This window comes from Taeniopygia guttata, chromosome 1, assembly GCF_048771995.1.
Source record: "Taeniopygia guttata chromosome 1, bTaeGut7.mat, whole genome shotgun sequence".
NCBI classification, from domain to species: Eukaryota; Metazoa; Chordata; class Aves; order Passeriformes; family Estrildidae; genus Taeniopygia; species Taeniopygia guttata.
This window is the reverse complement of record NC_133024.1, coordinates 32,901,559-32,922,126: the sequence shown is the minus strand read 5'-3', so window position 1 is coordinate 32,922,126 and position 20,568 is coordinate 32,901,559. Positions and strand designations below refer to the sequence as shown.

Below are 20,568 nucleotides of genomic sequence, written 5' to 3'. Positions count from 1 at the left end.
AGCTCTCATTAGGAACTCCTCTTAAAAATGTGCTTTATCGTGGCTAGAGAAATCCTCTTTCAGATTATTTATTAAAATGAAATCCAATTCCTTTCAACTATGGGCCATGACATTTGCAGTGGAAACGTTAAGGGCAGAGAAATTTAAGCGAGCTATCTTGAAAGTTTTTTGTTTGAAGGCTGAAGATGCATTTGCCCTCTCCTCTCCCCTCCCTGTATGCACTGTTTCAGATCCATTGCTTATTGACTGATAGACTTATTGGTGAATTCTACAGCAGTGATCCAGCCCAGGGAGGTCAGCAGGGTGCAATTACCAGCAGAACAGGCTTGGGTGTGCTTCTGAACTACTCCTCCCTGCACAGCTTTCAGTATGCATATCACATCTCCCTGCTTGTAGCAGGCTGATGAGTGTGTGCAGTTAGTGCAGGCACACACATACTTCTGCGCTTTCCCTGGAAGTGGAGCATTAGCAACTGCAGTCAGAACGCACCGTTGCTTCTTCAGCTCTGATCTGAGCAGCAACTGTCGAATTCTGTCTGGAGGAGATAGGAGACAGCACTGGAGGCAAGTTTAAAAAGGACCTAGTGACACCCTGCTGTCACATCTGGTTTCATGAACCTACTTATTAATAGTCCATTTAAAATCACTTTCCTAGTCCCATCTGTAGTGCACGTTCTTGAGAAGTGGCTGGCTGGCAAGGAAGGAGCACACTGCTGAAGGTAGGTTGCAATCCTCTTTACCTTACATCATGTGCTGAATGTTTCTGTCTGTGCATCTCACTTGCAGACATTCCTGGTATATGCAATTTTGCACTGAGAGCTGATGGAGAAGGGTTTTAACAAATCATAGTATTAGGAATAAACAGACAGGTAATCTGTTTTTTTTCCCCTTCAATTAGCCGTAGTGATTGTTTGTTAAGGGATAAATGTAAATGTCTGGAATAAACTTTCTGAAAAGATGACAACTCTGACAGCATGCAGCATCACAAGCAAATAGACTGCTGTTTTTTCTATCAGGGGAGAATGTCCATTCATTGGTTGTTTAACTGTGGACATGGAACATTACTTTCAAAAGGATGTGTTTATTAAATATGGGCTGTGTATGCACTGCCAGCTGAAATTTGCATACATGTTTTGAGATTGAAAAAAATACTCTAACTTTCAGAATGATCTGGACTGCAGCACACTTCTTTAGAAAACAGGAGTGAACCAGGCTTTTCACTTAACTTAAATTCTTTTACTGGCATATATTCATCTGGTAAAAAGTCTTTGCCAAATAGAAGTTTGCTGTTATTGCATTTCCATAAATGTAACAGCTGTGAAGAGCATGAATATTCATAGTGTTTAGATTTTTGTTCCAAAGATTTTTATGATAATTCTGACTTTTCAAAGGGGGTGGGATTTTGGATCAAAGAATTATACAGGCTGAGATGTTGTGATAAGCCATATATAAGTGTTTCCTCAAAAAAAAAACCCCATTATAGATAAGCATATACTGCAGTACATAGCTTATTGTAGCTGTTATTTACTCACAGCCAACTTGATCTGTTGCTTTTACTTGTGGATTCTTTTGCTAACAGATCATCAGTAGTCAAAATGAAGTACAGTTCAGATGCTGGTCTCTAATGGGATGGTATTTCCCTAATGCTATACAGCTTTAAAACATATCCAAGACACTGTTAATATTATGATGCTCAAGTTTTAACTTGGTGTATCCTCTATTTTCACTTGCTGAAAACTTATTTTGGGATGTTTCTAAGGTCAGAGAAGCCCACTATTATCTCAGTGTATTTTAAGGATGTAAAGTGATTTGAGTAATCTTTTCTTGTGAAAATTCTCCTCTCAGTACTTTATCAAAATTTTATGAGCAGCAGAGATGGTCCTCCTTTGCAGGTGGAAGTAGAATGGTTTTGAAACTACATAGGCAGCATATGTTCGTGTATGTCTAGAGATAATTCATCTAAAAAAGTTAAATAATCCTAGCTGCCTCTACATATCAGTGATTTCTCTATTACTAAAAATATTCTATTAATGGGTCAAACTGCAGATTTCTGTAACATCACAGTGAAGTAAACAACAAGACAGGAATTGTGTTATATAAAACCATCTCAGAAACCCTCTTAAGGCATCTTGTAATTTTTTTTTTTTAAAATCCTCCCAGTACTTGGGAAGTGCCCAGAGCTGTGGGGTACCTGCCTCTCAAAAGCATGACAAGTGGAGCTATCCATGCGTGCTCAAAGTGAATTTAACATCCCTAATGTCCAGGGGCACCTCTTTGGCAGACTGTCCTCACTCAGCCAGGCTGGACTGGCAGTCTGGACTGTGCTGCTCACCACTGGCAAGGTCAGCCTGGCTGGAGAGCTGAGCCTCCCAGCTGCTCCAGACCTCAGCCCAGGCTGGGCTGTCACTTAGTGTCTCCTCCTCAGGGGATGGGGAAAGCTCTTTGTCCCTTTCATCTGTCATTTTTAATGACAGCTGAATCAGTCTGGGGCTTAGGTGGAAAGTTTGTGCTCATCCCCTCCTATCCACCCACCTCCACACAGCAGATATGCAGGGACTGCAGACATGAAATACATCTAAATACATATGAGAGAAAGAACAATTTAACGGGTCCAAACCTGTTTCCAGGGAGAGAAAATCAGACTACTCTCCTGAAATCAGTAGGAAATTGTTTACATGAACAGAAGTTGTTTACAGAGGTGAAAACTGGTGCAAAATCTCACTTTCCCTTGGTGCTGTTTGAATTTCTGTGACCTGAGGACCTGGCTCTGTTCATTTAAAGTTTGGCTTTATTCCAGGAAAAGTAACCAAAATGGGGAATTTGTATTTTCACTCACTAGGAAAAAAACCTGTCTATATATGATGACAACAACAGATATCTGAGAAAAAAACACCTTTTTCCTTTCCCCTCACCAAAGCCTAGGAGAAAAAAAAAAAAAAATCCATTGAAAAACATCCTCCCAAACATCTCTGTTTAATTCCCTTGAAGACATATAAGGTCTCCTCTTCTGCTTTAATGTGCATCAGGCTCCTCCCTGACCTCCACCGCTGCGTTGGAGGATGCGAGAGTTAATTCACTTTGACCCCTTGGCTGCCTCAGCCGCGCTCTTCTTCAAAGCAGATTTGTTGATCAGATCAAATGCAGCCGCTGATGCGTTTCTCTTCTGCCTTGCGAGTCAGAGGCGGCACCCGGAGCCTCGGATGCGTTTGGTTAAGTTTCAGTCTCTCAGCCCCAGCACTGCGATTCCCAAGCCCACCAGCCCCCTAGTGTTTTGAGGTATTTGATGCAAAGAGGTCTCTGCAGCTGTTGATTGCCTTAAGCAGATTTAAAGAGGGGGATTTGAAACAGCTCACAAAAGCTGAATGGATTTATTGGAATCGAGAGTGATTGGTAAAGCCATACAGCATCCAAATCTTCTGCCTGGAAAAATCAAGAGCTGGGTTTTGTGTACTTTTAGAGTGCCAAAACCTCTATGACTGCTGCTGCTGCATGGCTGTGAGTCTATCAGAGGCTGCTGACACACAAACTGCTGCAGAGTTGTTATAAAGACAGTCAGTTGTTTACACACTGTAACTGGGATTTCTGAGAGCATCCTGTATCACACGCATGCTGCAGCGCTGGAGTACTGCACAGCTTCCTCAGCTCTCCCATGGAGGATAACTGAAAATGAAGATGAAGGGGAGGAAATGCCATGGAGCCTCAATATTGTAGCAAACTGGGATCCAGATGGCAAACCTTTTTCCAGCAATATGGTGGATTAACTTTAAAAACTCCCATGGCTACTACTCTCCTGCTTAATTTGTCTTTCCTTAATGCCATTTTGGTGTGATGATTTTGCATAATTCCACAAAAGTGCATGGTTTCAGGTGTAGTCTTCTAGCAGCAGAAATTTCTTATTTCTCTATTAACCCCTTCAGAGCTAATTAAATGATTGCATAATCAGTAGCAAAAATTTGAACTACATATGGAAAAAATTCACAGCACAGGGAAAGTATGAAACCAAGGTGATTTGCACATGAAGGAAGAGAAATAACCTTTTGGAGGGAGGAGAGGTTTTAACTCTTCTGGGCTTTATCTCTATTCAGAAATAATTTTTGGGTAGTGCAGCAGCAATAATGACTGAATTTCTTCACAGAGGAGATGTAAACTTCAGGTTGGTGTTGTACACATGCCAACATTTTGAAGCTAGGTGTCAGGTAGTTTTGTTTCTCCCTGTAACTTACAGATCCAGCTTTCTGTCTTCTTGTAAGCTGCTACTGATGTTTGAATATCTTCTTCGTGCAATCACAGCAAGGATCATCACTGCCCATATCTTCTTCAAAAAGCTGGTTTGTGAGACACCCAGTGGTGACAGTGAGCACCCGTGAGCTGGACACTGAGACCTCCTGGGTGCCTTCCTGCAAGTTATCCTTTAGCAGAAATCTTGTCAGAAAATCACCCTCAGACAAGATGATGCTTAAGATTCTTTCCCTTTACTCTCCAATTCTGTCACTAACTGATGCACACTGAATGTAAATTATTAAAAAAAATATTCTTTAAATAAAGTGTCTTCAGAACACCTCTTGATAATTTTGGTCTAGACTATGCCAGTAGGGAAGTGAGTTTATAACTCATTCCCATATGTGCACATATGGGAACGAACAGCAAGTTCTACTTAAATTCTGTATCTCACATGATAGGCATATTCAAAACCTGATTAAATGGGAATTAAAAATCCACATCCATGTCTCACACTGTGACAGAGTTCATCTGCAATCATTGCCATCCCTGCCCCAACTGATGACTAAATTCATTATAAGTCTCCCTATGTAGCCTGAAAATTCCTTTGAGCTACTTTTATGAGAGCACAACTTATAACCAGAAGCCAAAAAAGTATTCAACTCCAGATTAATCCCAGCAATAAATTTCTGTCTAGTAAGTCATATATTTTTGAGGCTCTACAGATGGTATTGACCAGGTTACTGTTAACTAAAATGGGAACTTAGTCTTCTATCACCCGGTAATTTGTCACTGGTTTACTGAGTAATTTTTTCTTGGTCTCCTGTGCTCTGGACTATCAACCCTTGCAAACCAATCATTAACTGTTGTGGATCTTCCTGGGGGTAAGAAAGAACAATTCACTACAATGAAACAGTGGTTTTTTTGCCATAAAGTTACTAAACAGAGCTATGGCAGAATGAATAATATAGGAGGTGATTTTTTTGTCAGGAAGGTTACTAACAAACATTTCCACTAGCGGGACATTTGGACTTGGCCAGAGAGTGGTGTTTACATTATTTTGGTGATATAGAAAGCAGTTAGAGAAAAAATTATGAGATTCTTTCATATTAAAATACTCTGGAGAAATCCATTATCCAATTAATAAAAATGAATTAAATAAATAATTAGAAAATGTAAAACTAATCCAGTTTCAGATGCATGGGTAAGTTAACACATAAATTTAAAAGACCTACTATAAAAAGTTGGTAAGTTTTATTTTTGCAAGGGAAATACTGCTGTGGTGTCTGTAAATCCAGGGGATAAAAAATATTTTATAAATGCTTTTGATTAAATATTTTTACTTACTTATAAACTTATTTATAAATAAAACTATAGAGCTTACTAGTTTTCTTTTAAATAAAGCCCAAATTCTGATATCTCTAAAAGGTGATGGAAGATGTAGCTGGGCTTATTAAAGATGAATAAAGCCCTATAATGTTTTTTTCCCATTGCACTAGATCTTTTTCTAAACAAAATCTCTTATCTCAGAAAGCCATCAAGTTCTCACAAGGAACATAAATCACAGCAGAATAGGCAGCCTCCTGCTTCATTCACTGAGCTCCATATGCTTATCTACCTCATGTTTCTGCATCCCAAGCTCCTAAAATGCTTCAGTCAACATTCCTTCTGAATTGTGATACATCATGTTAATCAGCCTCTACAGTGTCCCAAAAATGTATGTAAATTAGACTTTTGATGAAGCAGAATATTTTGACAGCATTTTTTGCATAAATCACACACACAAGCATAGTCACACACAGAACCTTTTAAGAGAGGGGGACATTTTTGAACCTAATTTTTTTCTGGAGTACTTTGTGACCAGCATGCTGGTGCTGCTTGTGAGCAGGAACATGAATGTGGCAGTATGCCAGGTCCCATAGCAGGAAGCAAATCAAGTTTAAGTCTACTCCTGGCAAAAAAGAATGTACCAAGGAGAAAGAAACAGAACAGTTTCCTCTTCCTTTGTCCTCCTTTTCCTCCACTCCCTTTTTGGCATTTTGTTTTTTCTCTGAGTTGTTTGTTGTCAGTGGTAATATCAGCATTTTTAATGTTATCATATGATAACATTGTCCTGTTATGGTAGATTAATGTTTTAACTTAATCTGTACTTCCAGAATAATCGGAACTCAAAAATCAAAATAATTTATTTGAATTTAAATGAATTTAAATAAAATTTAATTCAATTTGCTGACTTTAATACTGGTTATAAATTACCTAGGTCCACTGCGTATATAGAAAGCCATACTGAGGCTGTTCAGATGAGTCTTGTATTAGTATTGCCTGGCTGCAAATCTCTCAATTTTTATTCTCTTCTGACCTCCTTTGCCATAGTTTTATGTTTCACCTTGTCCTTCAGGCCTGTATTCAGACTGCTTACAAGTCTAAATAAGTCTGTCTCATCTGTCCCTCCCGCTGAAGTGTTGAGGCTGAGTGAGCAAAACAAGAACGATGCAGGCAGTGCTTTCTGTCACCTTTGGGCAGCCCGCAGTCTGTAGCTGTGTAGGAGGGACCTTCAGCTGCCTGCACAGCTGGGCCCTGACTGACATCTTCTGAGGTGCCCCATGAATCCACTCCACCTTTTACATCTCGGTCCAAATAGGAGGCAAAACTATTGCTGTGACTCTGTTTTTACATACTTAGAGTGCTTTTTGCCATAGAATCATAGAATACAGAATCATAGAATGGTGTGGGTTGGGAAGGACCATAAAAATTACCTGCCCATGAGCAGGGTTGACATTCCTTAAGTCAGGCCCCCATCCAACCTGGCCTTAAACATTTCCAGGGGTGTTGTGTGTATCTCACCATGAAGTGGCATACACCTGAAAAACTGCCAGACCTTAACAAGAAAGCATGGGACCATGTCTACTTATCTTTCCCAGTCTAATAACCCTGTTGCTCTAGTTTCTTTACAGAGCTTTCCCATTTCTAAAAGTTACTGTGCTTTCATGAGGCCTATATGAGCCATCACTTTGGAAACTTCTGCAGAGTTGGGTCTCAAAAAACTCCTCTGAGAATTATACAGTGTATGCTTATGCATCCTGTATCTTAAATGGCAATGCACTGTTTATCATACATATTGTGCACTGGCTAAAAGAATCACAGAGTATACTGAAATGGAGGGGACCCACAAGGATCCAACCCAAGCTGAGTCCAACTCTTAGCCTTGCACAGGATATCCACAAGAGTCACACTATGTACCTAACAGCATGATACTTTAACTCTATTTTCCGTATATAGATACCACAAAAAAATATATGGCCAATACTTACACTGCATGAGGAAATACACACAAAATAAAACATATTTGCAATCATATATACAATGAATGCTTCACAAAACACACAATACCCACAGAAAAAAGGTCAGTAATTTGTCATCTAAGGCAAATCCAAGAGAGTTTGGAGCATTAGGTTAAAGCATCCCATAGCTCCAAAAACATACAGGTTGGCTGCTTCCTTTTTAAGGAGGTAAAAGAGCTTATAAGTATGTGCAATTTTATGGCTAAATATAAACAGAAGAATGCTTCAATAATCATAAATACAGCTGTAGAGCCAAATTCTCCTAATGATGCAATAGCCATATATATAGACACAGATATATATTCTATTTCACAGTTTGAAGTTCTTAATTCTCAACACCCAAGTCTTAGTTTCCTGCCAATTTTATAATTTTTCCTGTTGTCAATTGCTTTCTAAAATAAACTTGAATGAGGTGGAATTAAGTTTAAAGTTTAAAAATTAAAAACAGGTGCTGCGCTTATACCTGCTGCCATATCCTTTTCTTCGTGCTTTGTGTGTGCACTGCTTTCTGGAACAAGCTGTTTGATCCTGTCTCTTGCTGCTAATTTTGCACTGTCTGCTGTTGGAAGCTGGGGGAGGGGACAAAGTAAATGAATATTAGAACAGTGAGAGAGTTGAGGTTGTTAAAAAACAGGGAAGTTTTGCAAACTGGGTAGAAATAGGATAGTATTACTCTTTGCAAGCTTGAGTAGAAATGAAGCAGTATTACTTGTGAGAGCTTTAATAGCAGCCACACACAATCACTGGCTTAAATGTGTTTTGGTTTTGGGTGCTTTTAATGGCAATAATTAGGTAATCAATATTGTTTCAGAATGGAAAAATATCCTGCTTAACAACAGAATAACATTGATTAACTAAGCTAACACCATTTTAAGGAACATTAAGTAATCAAGACTGTTTCCATTATGACATCCCAAAGTGAGAGAAAATCAGGCAACTCTAGTATTGGATGAAGCTGGGACTGCATTTGCACTGTTGCTGAGGAGACAAGGGCTGCTGCATTTGCCTGTGCAGCATTGTAGTACAAATGTCTGAGGGAGACATTGGGTTCATTTCAATGAACTTGGATCTTATCCAATATATAAACCGGATGTTTTCTGAAGATACAGATTTCACTCCACTCTTTTAATTACCCTTTATACACTTGTTAATTCAAACTGATATGTTTAATTTGAATATCTCAAATAATGATTATATGTAACTTGCACTTTGAAATTTACTGAGACCCCTTAGGAACTTTTCAGGAGATGCCATTCTTAATAATCAGAGCAAAATTAATGATGGGGTGGGAGATTTTGCAAAGAAACTGTGTCCACTGATGGCACAAGTAGGAGCAGGTTCCACAAATCCTGGATGCTAATTTGCTGCTATATCTACTCAGGCATCTTGAACTTTTTAAATTAAGTATCCAGATTAATCCAGAATTAACCAAACTTTCATATATTTGAGTACCTACAGTTACAGCTGCAGCTTTTCAGACACTGCAAAGAAAGTTGTATGTATATGCCCAGATTTACTCATTGCGATCAGGATTCACTAAGAGCAACATTTCTCACAGATATGATGCTGATTCCTTTTTTGTGTGATATTGCAGGAAATGACACTGCACTGCTTTTACTGAATCTGGGGGTGGCATAAAGAGCAAGGCCAGACTGAACAGGGCTCTGAGCAACCTGATTTGACTGACGATGTCCCTGCTCATTGCAGGGGTGTTGGACTACATGACCTTTAAAGGTCCCTTTCAATCCTAATTGTTCTATGATTCTATGATTCCATAATTCTAGTATTTGATCTATAAATGACTTTGCATGAGTGGAAGGCAGTGAGCATTTGATAAATAGTATAAAATCTTCAACGACTGATCCAGGGTGCCAAAAAATAACAATAGTGCTCAGAAATAACTAAAAAGTGTAAGTGAAGAGCTGCTGGTGGTTGAGAATTCTTGAATCTACTTGAAACCAAGTAGGGATACCATTAAGCTCTTTTCTAGGCATAAGAACAGTCAACATCCCTTCTCCCAAGGGTTAACTGAGCAGAAACTCTGTGTTTCATGATATATGAGCATGTCCTTAAAGCATTCACTCCTGGAGGCAGGTCATTACGTATGAATCACAAGTTTCAACAGGGAAAAATACTTACAAGATTCAGAGCATTGAGAACAAGCTTGAAGATATAATCCTTTATATTATGAAAACTCAAAAAAATAAAATATCATTCTTAAAATCTTCTTCAGAAGTGACAGCCAGTCAAAAAACATAGTATTTTCATTTAGAATTTGTCTTGCAATAATCAGGCAAAATAGTGCACAAACTTTTTAATGCAGGTTTAACCTCACCATGATTAAAGTAGAAACATTGGACAGGTGAGATTTCTTATTATTCTTGAGGGTATCATGAAGGCTGTTGCCCTAAAGCTGAGTTTGAAAATCATTTTCTATAGAGTGGATCAGACTGTACCTTCATGGCAGTCAAATTAATCAAGAGGTGTGACACAGATTTTATCCATTAAGGCTTTGGATTAATCTATGAAATGAAATATACCACTACTGCATTACTGCCTGGAGAGGACTGAAAGGGAGAAGCTCTGCTTGTATGTATAAAAAAAAGGAGTAGACACAATTGCTGTCTCAGTTTTCAAACCTTGATGCAGCTGATTCTCACAATGGTTTTGTTTTCTATCATATGCCATTCTTGTATATAATTATGTGGGAGGCCATCGTTCTACTTGATATCTTCTCAATCGACTGGTGTTTTGTGTGGGCTGATGGTAGGTAGAATTTCACTTTCTTAAAGGGGGCAGTCTCTGCAGATGATTACAGGAAGTGGTTCAAGTGGATAGATCTGACTGGTAGGGTAACATGTGAGGTGTTTTGTCCTGTACATGTTCTCACATTTTGTCATTATATTATTTGTCTGAAGCCAATTTACTATACTCAGTAATCAAATATTTGACTTGGTCTTGCCCTTCAGAGTTCTTCTGACAGATGCTATACTCATCTTCCTTCTTTTGTAGATCAGGAAACAGGAAATTTATTGAAAATGGCTTTCTAATCTGTAGTTCTGCACTAGTGGATTCATTTGCCAGAAGGCTAAAAGCAAGTAAGGGCTGGAATAAACTTTACTTTTTACTGACATGCAAATTTAGTTCATTTTGAGTAAGCACTAGAAAACAGGTCTTATTATCCAAGTAGAAATGTTCAATACAGTATTTCTGATATTGTCAGGTCACCTTGAGAGCATCATATACTCTGGTAAATTAGATAAGGCATGAATTCAAATAGAATATTTCTATTTTTTAATATACATAATTTATTACATTTCTGGGTATGCCAAATAGTCTCATTAGGACTATCATTGGGTCTTATAAAAGAATCAGTGACTTGTGAATGCTACGTTTACCCTCCATATTACTTTACTTTGATCATACCCATAAGTTCTGCAACAATCATAAGGGCAACAGACAGGAAACAATATCCTTGTCCAGGACAGGTAAACCTTGCCAGATAATTTTGTGCATTCATGACAAGACAGACTGTGTGCACATTGAAGAGTATAAAAAGGACAAAACAGGGCTATGTGTTTAAAAATTTCTCTGGTAAATAATGGAAGGGATAGTTCCAAGAGACTCTGTGGAACCAGAAGTCTGCAAATTGCTTACCCCTGGTGGAGACATTGATTTTCGAAGCACAGGGTACTGTTAATGGTAACAGTTTTCATATTTCTAGATGCAATGTCAGCAATGATTTGTGTTAAATTTGAACTGAATAAGCAATTGTAATTGGTTTTAATGAAAGCGAACATATATCATCTACAGCAATTTTGGCCTTGTTAATTTTTTAAACTTAGTTTCTATTCTGATTGCATCTCTTTTACAAGTGACATTTTAAATTTATTTGCCTTCTAAAGCAAAGATTTTTCTATTGTCTGAGTTTTGTTTCTCTAATAGGTGCATATGACACATGATCAACTCTCTCCCTTGTGGTCTGTATGATAAGTTAATTGGATTGATCTCATTGCTCTTTACACAACTTTGCATATTTTCTAGTCCATCAGTGATTAAGCGGTTCTTTTCTAAATCTTTTCCAAGGGTAGAAAACTTCCTTTTCCTTCTATCTAGAGGCCTGTAGTCAGTGGTGCTCCCCAGGGATTAATAACACATCCATTATTATTAAACTATTTCAGTAGTGCCCAGCAACAGATCAAGCAGTAATGGTCAAAATTTAAACACAAGAAGTTCTACCTCTACATAAGCAGGAACTTCATTACATTAAGAGGAGCAGAGCACTGAAAAATATTGCCCAGGAAGGCCATGGATTCTCCCTCTCCAGGGACATTCAAAACTCACCTGGACATACTCCTGTTTAATCTGCTCTATGTGACCCCGCCTTGGCAGTTAAGTTGGACATCCAGTTGGAATCTGGATGATTTCCAGAGGTTCTTCCCAATCCTAACAAACCTGTGATTCTATGATAATTCTGTGATTGTGTACTAGTATTCTTAACATATGGAGAGCAGAACTGTGGCCAGACTCACAGAAGGAATTATAACTTCAACAAACATATGCGCTGTTGGGTTTTTTTATCATGAAGAATATTTCCATGCTTATAATCCAAGAATAATATTAACCCTTTTGATTGCAAAATTGTACTGAGAATCTGCTCTCAGTTTATAACATATTGTCATCTGAAGATTGTTTCAGAATCACAGCTTTCAAGATAGAATCTGCCATTGAACTACCATGGCCTATATTATTGCCACTGGTTTGTGGTTTAAGACTTGAAACACTTATGTTCTGTTTAAAGCCTACAGGGATGACCTTTCCTCCTTCTTTATTTACTGCTCCCTAGGCATTTGGTCATCACCAAAATCTATGTCTTCTTTAGATGTGGTTTTGCTTAGTATTTATTTATTCCTAGCCCATTGATAAAAAGATTAAGACATGCAGAGCCAAAAAGAATTAAAAAACCTCAGTAAGTTTCAACTTGAAACAAAGATGGTTGGCCCTGATTCAGATGTGGCATTGTGTTCTGAATCCTATTATATAACTACTTCTTAATTAATTTATTATGTGAATGTTAAATTGTTCAAGCTTTATCACTCAATATATCATGTAGTCCCAATGCAAATGCATTAGAGAAATCTGTTGCAGCAACATCATTATTTTCATCACACAAAGTTGTAAACAGCAAAATGTTGCCAATATACTTAAATTTTCTACAAATGTCAAATAACATCAACATTGCTGCATTCTTTTATTTCTTATTAGTTCCATTTTATATTAGCCATTTTATGATTTTGTCTGGGATGCTATTGTATTTACAGATCTATAGCTTTCCATACAAAATAAAAAAACCCCATAGTTTCTTACATATTTTTTAAAGCATGGTTATATTCTGCAACGTCTTCAGATCTCCATAATATACTGGAAAGTGAACATTTTTGATCCACAGATTTTTTTGCCAGTTGGGGTCAGAGCATTACCTAGATCTGCTTATCTTATAATTCTCATTTTTAGTAACTGTTGCTATATATTGGTATTAGTTACGGTTGTGCTTGGTAGTTTTTTTCTCACTTTACATTTTATAACTGCATTATTAACTCCCCTTGCCAATATTTACTGAGAAAAATGTCTGTCCTCCTTTATTGTTAGTAATTATTCTATTTCATCCTAGAAATTCATCAATGTGGTTTATTATATGAGTGAACTGGAAGGAACTTGTGTTTCAAAATTTGAATGATGTCTGTTTCTTCACAGCCAACACTGTACCTTTTGTGGTGATACCAACTACAACAGAAAAGATTTTCTCTCTGAGAACATAATTTATAACTTCTAAGGAAGATTATTTTTCTTAAGTAGTGAAATATCATCTGATCCTCCCATAGTCTAGCCAGAAATTGCAGTGAAACTTTGAACTGATACTAGTCTGTCAATAACTGTGTTGGAATGGCAGTAAGGATTTTTTTATTAAAGAAACAAATGTTACTAGTTATTAAGTTACTATTAATATTATTGTTTAACAACGGGGAAGTGTTTTCTGACTAGAGGTAGAACTGAAATGCTACATTTTCTTAGTTATTCTGCCAGTTATTTGATGTTGATGTCAAACTCTTTTTTAAGCAGGATCAAACTGAATTCTTATAATGTTTAATTGTCAGAATAAGCTCTTTAAAATTCAGCATGAATATTTGAAGGCAAGGAATTATTGAAAATATCACTGCTTGCTCACACTTTAATCTGCATGAGAAAGCAGAAAACAGAAAATAAGAAGCAGGAATACATGGGCCCTCTTGTAAATCAGCTGAATCTCAGAGTATAGACTAGACTGCTGTAGACTCTATAGCTATTTATGTTATTCTTCTCATGCTTGGATTAAATTTAAATGAATTTTAGAAGGAATTTCATCTTAATGAATAATGTCATAAAACTTTTCTTGCCTCTTTATATTTCATTCCTTAGTCCCTTGTTTGTTTATGTAGGAATTATTGCTATCACAGGAATAGTTTAGAGTGTCAGTGAACTGTGGGTGTTTTTTTCTACCTTTTTAATATTTTAATAAGATTTAATAGTATTGTAAGACTGATTGCTTTCCATTTTTTTAATGTTAAACAAAGATATTGTTTCAGACTAAATATTTTTATTTCTGAAACCTCCTGAAATCTCTTTCTCTCATCTTGTCTTTAGAACTTTTTCTTGGAGTCATCTTTAACATCCTGCTCCATTTTTCATGGGGTGGGGAGGAAGGAAATTTAGTAATTTATGGTGCAGAATAACTCATTAGACAATTAAAGATTCAAATGAAATCTTTAAATCCACTCTGGATCTTTAAAAGTCCACTTTGGATCTGGACAATAAATATTCATTGATTTTAATTTTAAACTTTATGTAAACTCAAGAAAATATCTTAGCATTTGAACACTAAATGTTTGAACACTTAAACATGAATCGAGTGAACAACTAAAAGATTTTGTAGCAAAAAATATCCAGCATTTTATTGAGATTGACATCTGATGTCTTTCTGTAACTTATATAATTTCCATCATAAAAGAATTCTTAATTTATTCTAGGCGAGAAGCAATAATTAATGAGGTTTTAGTCCTGAATTTTATCACAGTTATGATAACTAGATCTGGCAAATAGTTGAATCTTAGTTATCAAAGAACAGAGGGATTTTTCTGGTGAAGGGCACAAACCAGGCAAAGCAGAGACACAAACAAGAGGAAGCAAAGGCACTCTTGTTGAAGGAATCTTTCCCCTGGGTTGTAAATCTCTATTCACGATTGGAAGAACTGTGCGTGCAGAAAGGCTTTGTGAACGAGACCCCAGTGACCTAAACTTGGATACTTCTATTAGGCAGGTGAGGACTCCCAGTGAAGATTTTCAAAGTTTCTGCACAGTCAGTGCTTGTTTGAATAATGCAAGCACTTGCTTTAGACCTGTTTATTAGAGACATCAAATTTAGGAGAAAGATGTGTGTCTAAAATTTTTCTGAACCCTATCTAAAGATTTCTGTGACTTCTGTGAATGCTATATCAGTGATACAGAACACTGAAGTTATGTTAATAGAGAAATGTGATGTATAGAGAGGTCTAACAGTGTATCTGAAAGTATCTAGGGCCTTCATATTTCCCTACTTTATACTTACATATCTTATGCACAATCTTGGCTTCTTTGCTGGCATTTTTTTCTTCCTAAGAAATAGTATATCATGCCTCAGACTAGTGGAAAAAGAAAACTTATCAATAAAAACTGTTACTAAGAGTTACTTATTTTTACTTAATACCTTGTCCAAGAGGGTGATTTTGTAAAGAATGGCTATGCCATGGCCTGCCAAAATCAAGCAGATCCTGGGGAAAATGTAATGAAAATAAATATTTTCATGTTTTTCCTTTCTAATCTGCTAGCTGGAAACCTTTGGTGACATCCGCCTCTAGATTAGATTTAGATAGATGTCTTGTTTTTATCTGAATGAGCTGTTCCCCACCAACTTATCAAGAGAAATTCAGCCAGGGACTGAAGGGAAGCAAACCTTGTGTATGAATCCAGGTCAGCTTGGGATGGGAAGTTCCTTGGAGGATGGCACTCAGAAACTCCCACAGGCACACTGGTTGTGGGGGGGCAAGCTAAAAGGTTTTAGATTAAGACATGGGATTGTTCCAGGACATCACTCTTTCTCTTGATCCTCAAGTCATGTGTATTCCATACATATCTACAAATAGCCAAATAAGATAAAATTTATTTTAAGGCTTGGCATCAGCTTTTGTGTGCAAGTCCTTCTGCTCTTATCATAAGTTCTTCTGGTTTTACCAAATTATTCAAACAATTCAACCACCTTGATTTTCTATAGACACATTGTTCTTTAATGTGTCTATTTTTTAAACTGATGATATTACTTACCTCACAGTCTACTGTGGAAACATTCCAGAAGTTCACTAAGTCCTGCGGAAAAAGGGCTACTTCTATCTCTTTAAGCCAGTTTCCCAAAGTGCCCCCTGAGCATTTGCAGTAATGTGTGGGTGAGGATTCATGGTTCTGCATTCATTTTGTACACATTCACAATGTAAAGCTTGAACACATTTCCCTCAGCTTTCTTCTTAGAAAGAGGAAGAAAAAAAGAAGAAAGTAAAGATGAAGACTGAGAACAAAACTCTTTAGTCCCTTCTCACAGAGCCATGTATTTTTCCTCTTTGTTGTTTTAGTAGCTCTGCTCTGTACCTTCTTTAATATGTCACTCCTGCTCTGCAGAGATGAACTATGCATGGTAACCAAGGTTTTATGCTGTTAGTACCTTCTTTTCTGTTTTCAATGCCCTTCAAATGAGTTGCTTTTTTTAGCTGTTGCTTCACAGGGAGCCATGATACTTTGAAAGCAGCTATATTTTCCTTAGGAACAATACTTTCACACCTTGAGGAAGGTTATGGTATAAAAGCAAAGGCTGCCAGCTTTCACTCTTATAGCAATAGGCAGTAAAAAGAGGACTTCTGAACTTGATGAAAAGTCCCACTTTAGCGCCTGAAGGTGGCCTAGAAGAAGGCTGGAGGATTTTTTACAAGGGCATGCAGTGATAGGTTAAGAGAGAATGGCTTTAAACTGAAGAAGGGTAGAATTAGATTAGATATTATGTGCTGTAAGGGGATGAGATACAAGCACAGGTTGCCAGAGAAGCTGTGACTATTCCAGCTCTGGAAGTGTTCAAGGTTAGGTTGGATGCATTTCGAGCAACCTAGTCTAGTGGAAGGTGCTCCTGCCCATGACAAGGGAGTTTAAACGAGATGGTCTTTAAGATCCCTTCAAACCCAAATCATGCTACTATTTTATGACTCTATAATTAAGAAGTAAAGCTCTTCCATGTTTCATATATTTTATTGGACATAAAAGAAAAAAAATCTTGTTCTAAATAGGAAGCATAAAAAATTATTTTGCCTCTGTTTTTCCAAGAATTTTGATGTGCTCCAAATTTTTGCTCTAAAAGGCCATTTACAGGCCCTTCTTATCTCATAAACTTAATGTTTTTTTGAGAGAGAGATAATTTTCTTTTGTAACTCACATACTCCATAACCTAAACCCACTGCTGTACTCAAAAATTTCTTTTAACAACAGTAACTTCCAGAAACCACTACTAGGGGATAAAGCCATATATTATATACTACTGAAGTTAATCTTTTTCCCACTGAAAAGGCTTTATTTTATTTTAAATGGCACAGTAATATTTATTAACTTCAAAGTCACTCATAGCATATATAATACTGGAAAAATTGTACCTACAGCATGGGAAAAGGGGCTTTCTTTTGAAGGAGGTTGAACCAAATGCTATAGTAATCATTAGAAATATGGATTCTATGCTTTGATATCTGTAGAAAAGCTGTCTGCTGTCTAAATCTCAATCAGGACACAAGAAAAATGGCTGTTGAGTCATGCAAAGAGATAAAACTGCAACAAATATTTACAGGACATATTACTCCTAGTTGCCTCATACACACTGGAACTTGTTTTCACATGTTTAAATGGTTTAATGATCATTAGAAGCATTTCTAAACTTCTGAAACAAACATTTCTCTTAGTTACAGCCTGGATTGCAGTTCAGTTTTGCAATCTAACATAAGAAAGGGCTCTGTGGATGCCAGTTATGAGAAAGAGTATATTGATAGTCCTTTGTGGACAAGTGCCTAGTAATAGATATAAGAAAAAACTATTATGATAGAAACATCTGGGTCCAAGCTGGCTCTTAACTTTAAGTGGAAATAATGAGGATACTTCCCCAAGTGGAAGAGAAAGTGTACTTACTGCTGGGTATTCTTACTCCCCTCACCCTGCTAACGCATGAAGGTTCTGCACTAGAAATTCCTGCACTAATTATTCCTGGGGGAAGAATGTTTGGGAGCATCATTTTACTGTGAATGATTACTGAGTTAAAAAACTAACAATCCAGGGACATTCTGAAAGTTCCATATGTGACCACTGAGTGGCAATCAGAGTATACTCTTGAAATGTCCAGATTCTTTCTCTTGGGCTGAGCACTATGCAGCCAGCCAGGTTTCCTGTGTCCTTCTCAATTATTCCCCCTGGCTTCTGAATGACACGTGGTTTGTAAGAAGTCCATGTGTATCTGTACAGGTAGAGGACTGTGCTGGGATGAAGGTGGTGGTTAGCCCGAAACTGCTGCCAAAAATGAAACAGGACAGCAAGGTATAAGGAAGCTGGAGCATCCAGCACATTTTGAAACTCCTGCATATGTAGCCTTATCCAGCAATGCAGAACTAGGACTGTGGGGAGATGCTCTGTTTACTACCCTGGATTCCTTATAAGTCTGCCTCCAGTTCTACATGTACATGGTGTGTGTCTTGAGGCTGATAATCAGCATATAATGTCAAGAAAGTTTGTGGTTGATTTTCAAAAATTATATGGCACCATCTATATTGCCCCTAGCTCTGGAGAAAACCTAAAGCTGACCAAGTTAATCATGTCTATTCAGAAACCACCTCTCAAAGGCTTTGTTTTGATGTACCTCCTTGCTAATTTCAAAATTCCAGTGGTGCACAGGTACCTAAATTCTGTCCACTTTATGAAGTCTGGGGCTCCTTATACCAAGGAACTTATGTATGCATAGGCAGCTATGGAACACTGTAGTCTAAAATAGAGACAATTGAAAAATTTTAGGCTTCTCTAGAGATTAAGTGATACATGAAAATGTGTATTCACAATCAGTTCCTGAAATTTTGGCCCCCAAACTGTTTAACTGTTTGGACATCCAGCTAATGACAGGCTGAGCAACATGATTTGGTAATTAGTGTTGACTGATATTCAGTTCTTCATAAAGAGTAGGAAATTATTATTATTGTGCTTATGATATGATACTCCTATTTTTAAAATGTATTTGCTTCATAAATTGCTTTTGGCCACTGTTCTACTGAAATGAAGAAAATGGAATGATTGAGAAACTGGAAGGTATGGCCTTCAAATTTTAAGATCTTGGATTAAATAACAACAAGAGACTTAGCACATGACTTTCACATCAGTGATCTACATGGATTTCCATGTTCTTTGTGTAAAATAGACAACTACTTTCCCCTTCTTTATGGAGTTACTATAATTATTTGGTAAATGGAGTAAAGTACTTTCAATAAGGAGAATATAGAAAAGTTTGGGCTGGATAGAAAAGGAGTTTTAGCTGTCCTAGAAGCTGTGTAAATGGAATTTTGTCAAATGTTTCTTCAACTTTCAAGTTTTCCCAGCAATATGCTCATGATCAATATTTCAGAAGCGGTATGGACTTTCTCTTCCAAGTTACAGTACTCTGAGTCATCAAGCATTTTGTTTACCCAGAATTTAGTGGAGCCTATTCCATGACATATTCTCTTTCAAAATGCAGCATTACAATCTCAAAGAAGCATCTAGAACAGCTTCATTGTGTTCTGTACTTTTTCACACACAGACACACACACATTAAAAAATATAAAACTCCCTTCAAACTCACAAATATTTATAGGTTTTTTTTCCATCAATTTGTTTGTAAAATATTTCCTACGTCTTCTTCTTTCCTGTAATTAGTATTTATTAATGTGACTGGGTTAAAAAGGCATTTAATAAGATTCCAACTAATTAAATTGCCTTATGATTTCCAGCTAAGAAACTATTTTCCTTAGAGAGAAAAATAAAATAAAACTTCTCAATCATATCCATATTGCTTTTTAAAAAACTTTACAAATATCTGCTGCCATGTTTGGAAGCTTCTCTTGTGTTGCTATTCTAGCATGGTGTTGAGCATTTCTGTTTGGAAAAGATATCTTTAAAACCTCATCACTTTCCTCAAGAAAAGTTAAAGCAAACCATTGTATAAGGAATCTCAAAGAAATTTAGGAAACTATTTCAGTTATGTGTTAACATCCTTACATAGGTAAAGAGGAGAAATTAAGTTGCTTGAAATTAAATGTGTTTTTATAGGTAATATTTTTCAGTAGATACTGGATGCTATTTTTAGCAAAGGATATGCTGCACTGAAAGGTGGGTCTTCAAAATCCCAGACTATAGCTTGGTGATTCCTAGCAGATATAGCTCTCTCCAAGGTGAGTGATAACATTTTAAATTTGACCTGCACCCAAAACAGAGTTGAGCCAAAAAGACTTTCAAGCTCTCAAAAAGTTTTTCCAGAGGCTGAATTTGAGCAATGTTTTTGAGCTTAGAGGACACTTGCAGAGGCCACATGAGCTAAAAGGACTTGTGGCAGTGATATTAGTTCTCTGGTCAGAGTCTCAACATTGATTTCATGGGGAGCAGGATTAACTGGTATAGTTCACAATTTTTAATAGGATTATCACAAAGTTTTTGCTTATAAAGAACAAAAAGCTCATTCAGAAGAATATCAAATTCTCCAGGGAACCACTGTGATGATCAGTAATAACAGGCCTTGAACACTTATGGTGATGGGCCAGCTACAGAGCAGCCTGCTTCTCTGGGCAACCTGTGCAAGTGCCTCACCACCCTCACAGTAAAGAATTTCTTCCTAATATTTAATC

At 37.1% G+C, this 20,568-nt stretch overlaps 1 protein-coding gene across 33 annotated transcripts in view; it reads left to right on the top strand.

Annotated features, from left to right (window-relative positions):
- Positions 1-205: 205 nt before the first annotated feature.
- TENM4 (teneurin transmembrane protein 4) overlaps positions 206-20,568 on the top strand; it is a 1,535,912-nt gene continuing 1,515,549 nt past the window's right edge. For 5 of the 33 annotated variants that reach the window (XM_072937019.1, XM_072937017.1, XM_072937024.1 and 2 more), the window contains exon 1: positions 220-718. The gene's annotated coding sequence lies outside the window, so the exon portion shown is untranslated. Of the gene's footprint in view, positions 719-20,568 lie in introns of all 33 variants that reach the window. The other 28 variants (XM_072936924.1, XM_072936927.1, XM_072936941.1 and 25 more) reach the window with 16 other exon arrangements.